This window comes from Triticum urartu, chromosome 3, assembly GCF_003073215.2.
Source record: "Triticum urartu cultivar G1812 chromosome 3, Tu2.1, whole genome shotgun sequence".
Lineage (NCBI taxonomy): Eukaryota > Viridiplantae > Streptophyta > Magnoliopsida > Poales > Poaceae > Triticum > Triticum urartu.
This window is the reverse complement of record NC_053024.1, coordinates 726937392-726947357: the sequence shown is the minus strand read 5'-3', so window position 1 is coordinate 726947357 and position 9966 is coordinate 726937392. Positions and strand designations below refer to the sequence as shown.

Genomic DNA, 9966 nt, shown 5'->3' with positions numbered 1-9966 from the left:
GTGTGCGTGGAGTAAAATTTAGGGCAAGCAAAAGTGGTTTTTTGGCACCACAAAGTGGCGTCTCCAACCGCTGCCCTAAAAAAGTGCACCCAAAACAGTAAACCTTATTTTTTTAAACATTCGTACTACTTTGATCATATTTCATACTTCGGTCAAAAGTTCTAAGCAACTAAAGTTTAAACATGCAAATTACAAACATTGTTCAACTACGACATGCAAATTTAAACTAGAAACACTACAGGTTGTCCCCGTCAATTTCGTTGGACACGTCACTCTCGCCATCAGAATCTAGGTTGACCACACCAGAGGGGCCTGCGTCCTCCTCCTCCTTGACAAGTGAAGGCCCTGCCTCGGCATCGTTTTTATGCTTCAACTTTTTGAGATCCCTCTTCTAGTAGAACTCCATCTTGTTGTGCACGTACTCCGGGTGTTCCCTTGCAAATCTCGGCATAGCCTCCTCGTCACTTTCCTGGATATTGTCCCATTCCTCAAACTCAATGAGGATCGTCGGCTTGTTCGGGCTGGACTCAATGGTCACCAATGGCCCGACGAGTTCCGCTGCCTGCAGAGACTCGATCTCCCGGAAGTTGAGCCTCTCGCGTGGCAGGCCAAGCCTCCACGCCGCGATGTCGTAGGCATGGGCGACAATATCTGCCGCCGGGAATGTGTGGAGCCAGTACCGCTAGCCGGCGTGCTAGAACTAGACGTCGAGCCAACCGTTGGCCACAACCGAACTCGACTTTGCCCTTGCCCTTTGGCATGGTGGCTAAGGTGGGCCAGACGGGGAAGGAGGCGATGAGGATGCGGCGGTGATGGCGATGTACGTGAGGCGGGGATGATGTGTCAACGTGATTTGGCCGGTTTGGCAGGAGGCGGCCAAGGGAGGTGAGTGGATCTGGTGACAGTGGGGTGCGGCGGTCGTGGATCTGGAGACGGCGGTGGCGCGGGGGAGGGGTGGTGTTCTGGCGCGACTGTAGATGGAGGCTATGGGGGGTTGGCTGCAAGCCGTTTTTTTTTGCGGCAGCCACCCGTGGTGCTGTATATTTGCAGCACCGGCAGCCGCATTTTAGGGCTGACCAAATTATTTTTGCTCAGATATTTATGATATGAAAGCTACTTTTTTTGCCCCAACTACCTAAAAAGGGTTAACCTTCTATTTTAGGGCAGCTATTGGAGATGCTCTGAAGATGTAGTGGGATAGGATGGTCATGGAGCAAAGGAGCATGTAGATGGAGAGGTGTGAGTCAAAATTGGGAAATAAGAGGTCACTCCTTCTGCTTTTGTACAAGCAAAAAGGCCAAACTAGTTTTTTTTCCCTAGAAGATTATAGCATCTACCTTAAGCAGGAAGCTGGACGGAAGGATGCATGCACGGGATGATGTCCCGAACATGAATCAGGTTCAGTTTGTCTAATTCACATCCAGATGTTTTTTAAGGATGTCACATCTAACTTCCCACAAGTATATAATGCATCAACAAGAAACAAAAAAACTAGGATAAAAAAAATAGACCACAAACAGAGTGAAAATCAGCTTAGATGTGACATAACTATGTCACATCTAGATGTGTTCTAGACAGACCCAATCAGGTTTTCTAGCGTAATATAGGTACATACACAATACCCATTACAATATTACATACGTGCGAGGCTGATCCGCTTGCGTGAGGCGTACGTTTGGTGGAGATTCAATCTCGATATCAACTCAAAGTTGATCCTCCCGCCGCCATGCACGAGACGCGATGGCCGGAACTCCCGCCGGAACTGCTCCGTGAGATCTCCTCCCACATGCATAATGTCGCCGACTCTGTCCGCTTCCATGCCGTCTGCAGGCCATGGCGTGACTCGCACGAACCAACCACGAGGACTGATCATCAGTTCCTACCCTGGCTCCTCGCGCCCTGCTACAAGCATGTGGTGACGCAAGCATACAATTCGCTCAAGTTTAGATGCGGCTTCTCGAACGCAAGCTACGTCGCGCCGCCGCCCATATCCGGTGGCCCCGTGATGAATTGGGTGGCCAACACCGACGGCACGGATGTCCGCTACTTCACTGCTTTCGGGCCCCATGGACCAGGCCTCCAGGATCCTCTCGCCGGAGGGCCCCCCACCCACCTGCCTGACGCGAACATTGCCGGACAGTTGGGGAGGAGAATTCCAGTGGCATCATCTACAAGGATGGCGCTGTTCTTCTGTACGGCGAACACACCAGCAAGCCATGTAGCATCGAGTTTAGGGCCGCTCCTGCGTCCAGGCGATGACAACTGGACGTTTGTCCAAAGGACTAGCATATATCCCGGGACAAGTGGAGAGTTCTGCGTTGCCTATCATGCCGGTAAGATCTTTGTAGCCATGGAGGACAACCACCGGCACGTCCTGACAATACCGCCCGCCGCCGTGACAACCGGTGACGATGCGCTACCCAGGATGCCGTGCGATTGCTATGGCTACATCTGCGAGTCCACCGACGCCCTTGAGTCCCGCAACAAGCTTCTCCGGGCTTCTGTGCATATTAGTATGGATTACACAGAAAAGGGCGACCACAACATAGATCGCCTGGTCTCTGCGCTCTTCGTGTCGGTGCACGCGCTCAGCCGATCGCTCGCTCGTTTCCTCCCTTTCTCTCTCGCTCTGATGAACAAGAATAGACACTCGAGGTTTTGCGCAGCGAATGCCTTGCTGCTTTTCTCGCTTTCTCGTTCTCTTATTCAGTTGGATCGAAACGGGGTCGGCCGATGCGCGCGCCACTACCCGCACAGATCGAACGTGCCATCCCACGCTCGCGGATGGGACGCGCTCACCGTGGCCACCTCCTGAACTAGTCGCACTCGGGCACGCACAAGTCGCGGCCTCGTGCCTTATTTCTTACGGAAAGAAAAACGAACCGGGAAAACCGATCCGAGCTAACTAACAATTCAGGGTTTATCTAACAATGCCTCCCTAAACCCTGAATTTCTACTGAACCTGAACAACACCAATAGCCTCCTGCAGCTCCTGAAACTTGGCGCGCCCAAGAGCCTTCGTCAGGATATCAGCGAGCTGGCCACTGTTGCCGATGAACTCCACCTCAACACGCCCATCTTCCACGCACTCGCGGAGAAAGTGAAACCTCGTATCAATATGCTTACTGCGGTCATGGAAGACGGGGTTCTTGCTGAGGGAGATGGCTGCTTTGTTGTCGATCTTCAGCGTGATCTTCTCTGCCTCTGCATTCTTGATGTCGCCGAAGAGCCGGGCAAGCCAAACGCCCTGGCAGGCCGCCGTTGCGGCGGCAATGTACTCTGCTTCGCAGGTGGACAGAGCTACCACCCTCTGCTTGTGCAATTGCCAACTGATCAAGCTCCTCCCAAGGAAGAAGAAGACACCAGTCGTGCTCTTGCAGGTGTCGACGTCGCCCGCCATGTCACTGTCGCTGAAGCCAACCAAGGTTGCTCCAGCGGCTTTCCCTTGCATAGAAGCAACCGTGCTGCTGCGTTCCGGCAACGTACCTTATGATCTGCTTGACGGCGGCGAGATGCTCCGTCGTTGGGGCCTCCATGAAGCGGCTGACATAGCCCACGTCATAGGCTCTGTCCGGGCGCGTGTGCACAAGGTAGCGCAGCGCGCCCATGATGCTCCTGTATGTCGTCTCGTCCGTGGGAGGCGCCGTGCTCACCTTGCTGAGCTTGAGACGCGCCTCCATGGGAGTCTGGCTGGGGTTGCACCTGACCAGGCCGGCCCTGTCGATGATCTTGCCCGCGTATGCAGCTTGGTTGAGGGAGATGTCGTTCACCGTTTGCTTTACCTCGATGCCGAGGTAGAAACTCAGCAGTCCCAAGTCGCTCATTCTGAAAAGTTTCTGCATCTCCACCTTGAACTTACTGATCTCATCGCCGTCGTTTCCCGTGATGATGAGGTCGTCGACTTAGACGCCGACGAGCAGGCGCGTTGCTCCGTTGCCCCGTCCGTAGATGGCGTGCTCCGCCGGACTCCTGGTGAAGCCGAGCCCGAGCAGGCACTTGTCAAGCTTCTCGTTCCAGGCCCGCGGCGCCTGCCGCAGTCCGTACAGTGCCTTGTCGAGGCGGAGCACCTTGTGCTCCTTGCCGGCGACGATGTAGCCCGGTGGCTGTGACACGTACACTTCCTCCTTCAGTTCGCCGTTGAGGAAGGCGCTCTTGACGTCCATGTGATGAACTTGCCACCCCTCGTGCGCTGCGAGAGCGACCAGCAAGCGGACGGACTCGAGGCGCGCCACGGGAGCGAACACCTCCTCGAAGTCGATCCCCTGCTTCTGGACGAACCCCTTTGCCACTAGCCGGGCCTTGTGCTTCTGGATGACGCCGCTCGCGTCGCGCTTGGCCTTGTACACCCACTTCAGGCCGATCGGCTTGTGGCAGGCAGGGAGATCAACCAGCCGCCAGGTCTTGTTGGCGACGATCGACTCCATTTCCTCATCCATCGCGTGGCGCCACGTTCCCTCCTCCTCTGCTTCAGCAAAGGTTTTGGGCTCGTCGATCTCGCCGAGGTAGAGCTCGTCGTCATGGGCCAGCAGCACGTAGTCCTCGTAGAGCTTGTTCGGTTGAACGATGCCGTCGCGTGCGCGCGTCCTCATCGGGTGCAGCTGGCGCCGCGGCTCGTCGACGTGGTCACCCTCGTCGTCGCGCGGCTCGTCTGCCTCCGGCTCAGCGACGCGGTCCGTCCCTGCCGCACGCAGTGGACTAGGGACGTCTTCCCGTTGTGCGGTCCGAGCTGCGCTCATGGGCGCAGCCGAGGAGGGCTCGCTCCTCCCGCCTTCGTTGCCCGGCGCCGGGTTCGCCAGGGTGCGCGTCACCGTGTAGGAGTAAGTGTCCACCGTGAACTCCACGGCCGCCGGTGTTGCCTCGTTCGCCTCCCAGTCCCACCGCGCGCCCTCGTCGAACACGACATCGCGGGAGACGTGCACGCGGTTGCGGGCCGGATCAAAGACGCGGTATGCCACCGTCCCAGGCTCATAGCCCAAGAGCACCATGGGCGTGCTCCGGTCGTCCAGCTTCGCTGCGTGTGGCTTCACCACTTTGACGTGTGCCACACACCCGAAGACACGCAGATGGCCCACGTCCGGCTTGTGCCCGTGCCAGGCCTCGTACGGCGTTCTGCCGTCGACGCTCTTCGTCGGGGACCTGTTGAGCAGGTACACGGCGGTGGTCACCGCCTCGCCCCAAAAACATGCGGGCACGTCCTTGGCTTTCATCAGGCTCCTTGCGGCGGCGACGATCGTTTGGTTCCGCCGCTCCACCACACCGTTTTGCTGCGGTGAGTACGGCGCCGTGAGCTGCCGCCCCACGCCCTCTTCGGCGCAGTAGGTGGTGAAGGTGGCGGAGGTGAACTCTCCCCCGCGATCCGTGCGGAGCAGACGCAGCTTGCGCCCGGTCTCTACCTCGACGCCGGCCTTGAAGTGCCTGATCGCCGCAGCAGCCTCGTCCTTGGTCGTGAGAAGCGTGAGCCACATATAGCGGCTCAGGTTGTCGACGAGGAGGAGGAAGTAGCGCTTCCCTCCTGCTGTGGCCGGGGTGATCGGGCCGCAAAGATCACCATGGACAAGGTCGAGCAGGCCCTGAGCTCGCCTTGTCGCAGCCCGCGGGAACGAGGCCCTCCTTTGCTTCCCGGTGAGGCAGCTATCGCAAAGCTGTTGTACGTGTTCGATCAGTGGCAGTCCCCGCACCATGTCGTGGCGCGAGAGCTTGCGGAGCGCGTCGAAGTTGAGATGCCCGAACCGTTCGTGCCACCTCCACGCGGCTTCTCCGGCGTGCGCGGCGAGGCACACCGGCTGTGCTACGTCGAGTGTGACGACGTACAGGCGATTGCGCGCGCGCTCCACCCTGATGAGGAGCCGCTGCTGCTGATCGTGCAGGCGCAGCACTCCGTGCTCGATGAGGATCTGGCAGCCGTTTTCATCGAGCTGGCCGAGGCTGATGATGTTGCTGCGGAGGCGAGGGATGAAGTAGACATCAGTTAGGGTGCGGTGCTCACCATTGCGACACGCGAAGAGGATTGTGCCGCGCCCCTGGATCTCCACCACCGAGCCGTCGTCGAACTTGACCGTGCCGGTGACGCCGTTGTCGAGCTCAGCGAAGACTCCTCTCACGCCCGTCATGTGGTTGCTGGCCCCCGTATCGAGGAACCAGACGTCGTCGGCGTGAGCCTCCTTGGTGAGGAACACCTGTTCCTCGGCCAGGGTGACATGCGTGTGCGCGTCCGTCGCGCGCGGGACGCCGCGTGCTGGCTCCTGGAGCGGTCCCGCCGGCCGCGTCGTGGCCATCAGGAGCGCGGGCTCCTGCTCGTGCAAGGTGCACGACCTCGCCAGCAGGAGTCCTGCCTCGTCATCGTCGATCCTGGCCAGGTTGGCCCGTGGCTGTAGTTGGGGCTGTGCCACCGGCGGCTGCGGCGTCGGCTGGCCTTGCCCCTTCCGCTCGCGGCGAGGCTCCTTACAGTCCTTGGAGAAGTGCCCGTGCTTATTGCAATTGTAGCACTTTACCTTGGACATGTCGCGCCCCCGTCGCTGGCCGCCGCCACTAGCTTGCGGCTTTTGCCCGCCGCCACCAGCGGCGCCGTTGGAGCCCGAGCCCTGCCCTTGCTCCCGTTGGTTCTTGCGCGCGTACCACTCCTCCTCCGTGAGCAGGAGCTGTCCGGCGTGGCTCTTCTGCTCGGAGCCGTAGCGTTCCTCGGCCAATCGGAGTCGGCCGACAAGCTCTTCCATCGTCAGTGTCCTCAGATCGAGGAGGGTCTCGATGGCACAGGCAATCTGCGTGTACCTGGCCGGGACGACGCGCAGAAATTTCTGCACCACACGTACTTCCTCCACGTTGTCGCCCAGCGACATGGGGTTGTTGACGAGGCCCGTGAGCCGCATGGCGAACGCGTCCAGTGTTTCACCGTCCTTGGAGTTGACTTGCTCGAACTCCGTCCGGAGGCGCTGCGCCGTGGCCTCTCGAACGCGCGTCACTCCCATGCGCATGGTGCGCACAGCCTCCCATGCCTCGTACGCTAAGTTCTTCACGGCGAGGACGACGTGCATCTCCGGGGGCACCGCCCGGATCAGCGCGGCGAAGGCAGCCATGTCTTCGCAGTATGTGACCACGCCCTCGCCGAGCATGGCCTCCCAGAGTCCTTGCGCGCGGAGATTGATCTGCATCACAAGGGCCCGCTCGATGTAATTGGTGGGAGTCAGGGTGGGGTAGACGATCGCGCCGCTGTGTCCGGTGTCTTCCCGGATCACGCGCTCGTGGACGATCACCTCCCCCGCGTTCCTCCTAACACGGCTGCGTCCGCGGCTATGCCCCCGCGTCTCTGTGCGCTGCTGGGGCGTCGCCTCCCCATCGCGAGCCTTGGAAGCGCCGTCCGGCGTGTCGTTGCCGGCGCGCTCACCGCTGCCCGCCATGGTCCCTCGTCGATGATGGCTCTGATACCAATTGTCAGCCGATCGCTCGCTCGTTTCCTCCCTTTCTCTCTCGCTCTGATGAACAAGAATAGACACTCGAGGTTTTGCGCAGCGAATGCCTTGCTGCTTTTCTCGCTTTCTCGTTCTCTTATTCAGTTGGATCGAAACGGGGCCAGCCGATGCGCACGCCACTACCCGCACAGATCGAGCGTGCCATCCCACGCTCGCGGACGGGGCACGCTCACCGTGGCCACCTCCTGAACTAGTCGCACTCGGGCACGCACAAGTCGCGGCCTCGTGCCTTATTTCTTACGGAAAGAAAAACGAACCGGGGAAACCGATCCGAGCTAACTAACAATTCAGGGTTTATCTGACACACGCGCTCAAGGAGGTCGTCAATGGGCCGGAGAAGATGCGATGGGTGTCGAAGGATGGTTTGAGCCTGTCAGACCGCATCCTGTTTATGGGGTGGCCCAATAGTTTTGCCATGGACGCGTCGCGACTGGGCATGAGCGGCGGATTCGCCTATTTCATGTATTGGGACTACGAGGGGAACGGTCTGCCGCTTGAGCAGAAGCATGGCGTGTTTAGGTACAATCTCATGGATGACACGGCAGAGTTTGTGGAGTTGCTGCCACAAGGACGGAACACAAAGACGTGCACCTGGCTTGTCCCCCGGCCCACCATTGCTACAACCATTCAGGGTCCAGCTGCTACTCCAAGAAGCAATAATATGATTCGCATTGCTAGAATCCATCAGGGTCTAGCTGCTACACAAAGAGGCAATAACATGATTCACATTGCTACAACCCAACATGGCCTATATATTACCTCAAAAGGCAATAACATTATTCCCATCAAGAGAATATATGGCCCTTATTTTAGGGTGTTGGTACGCAACCTACCACTCACCGTGAAGAGCTCTCAGCTTCAATACTTATTTAGTAAGCACGACAGAGTGTCCAATGCCGAAGTAATCTAATACAGGAGGACCAAGACATCGCAGGGTATCGGCATTGTTACCACGTCCATGACACATGCTCGGCACGCAGATGCCCTTGCCGCTCTTGACTGGCTGTATCTGGATGAGCACTGCCTCGAGGTGAGCTTAGTGAAAGAAGGGCGACGCTGATGACCTATATAGGTCGACAGATCGATCAATCTTAATCAGCTGGCGATCATAGTTTTCACAGTCCTGTTGCTTGATTAGAATTATCTATTCTTTTTCATTGGAATATATAGGTAGGAAGGTGAAACCTCAATGCATGCATATGGCTGCACTGCGAACATGTGATGAATCATTGATGACGTCTCAACTATGCCCGTGAAGTTGAAAGATGAAGATAGGTGGAGAGGAGAAGAGTTGGTCGTAAGTAGAGGTCATGGGTTGAGCACTGTGGTTGTGAGAAATATTATGCATATAGATTCCTAATGACACCTCAAACATCTTTTGGAATTTTAAAAACCGACATGAAAATACTGGAATAGGTTCGCAACTGCCTTAAGCAAACTTCACTTTCCCTCAATGGGTAATTTTCTCTCATTCCATCCCCTTGTATGTATGTTGACTCTCTGATTGAAATGTAAAAGCAAAGCAATCACTTCTATCCACCCCAACCAACATGGCATACCAAGTTATTCATCAGAGAGAGCTTCCGTATCGATATGTAGTCACGCACCAATATCTAACTTCACATTGTGGTCATTATTGGGGCTGAAAAAGATAGTTGATTTCATCACGCTCACCATATGTACGGAATTGCTACAATAATTTTCAAGAGCCTGCCGTAGCCCGTAGGGAAGAAGTTGCATTAGTCATATTTTCTTTCGTCAGTATAAGAAAATCATCAACGAGGATGCATTCTTGCAACCTCTAATCACCCTTATCCTATCCATGGCACCAACTTCCTCAAACAACAGTAAACTTGATAAAGCTTCTGCACACAACTAAAACAAGGGGAGAGGGGGTCTCCTTGCCTAATACCAGGTGTTGGGATGAATCTGTCAGTATCTTGAGAGTTAGGGTGTATCTTGAGAGCTAAAAAGAAAAAAGAAAAAAAAAGAACAATCAAAGTACGAGCCTTATAAGGTCGGTTCGTGGGTCAAATCAATGGGCGATTATATATAACGTGGCAAACAGAGCCGACCAGTAGTACGTATAACCGTCTCATCCCGTCTGCTCCCGTATCACGCCGCCATGCACGCAGAAGGTTGGTCTGATCTACCGCCGGATCTGGCCCGCGAGATCTGCCGCCGCCTGCACCACGATGCCGTCCACTTAGTCCGCTTCCACGCCGTCTGCAAGCCATGGCGGGACTCCCAGACGACAACGGCGACCGACCAGTTTCTGCCCTGGCTCGTTGCAGCGGTGACGGAGGACGAGACGCGCCTGGAGATGAGATGCGTCCTCTCGGGGTCCAACTATCGCTCGCAGCCGCTGCTGTCCGAGCCGGCCCGGTGGAACTGGGTGACCAGCTCCGGCGCCACTGCCCTCCGGTGCCTGAGCATCCAACGCCTCCGCCCTAGTCTCCATGACCCTCTCACCGGAGCAGCCGAACACCTGCCTCTACTC

General features: G+C 56.8%; 1 pseudogene; it reads left to right on the top strand.

Moving 5' to 3' along the window:
• The first annotated feature begins 1726 nt into the window (after nt 1–1726).
• Nucleotides 1727–8526, top strand: LOC125547341 (annotated as a pseudogene).
• Nucleotides 8527–9966: the final 1440 nt, after the last annotated feature.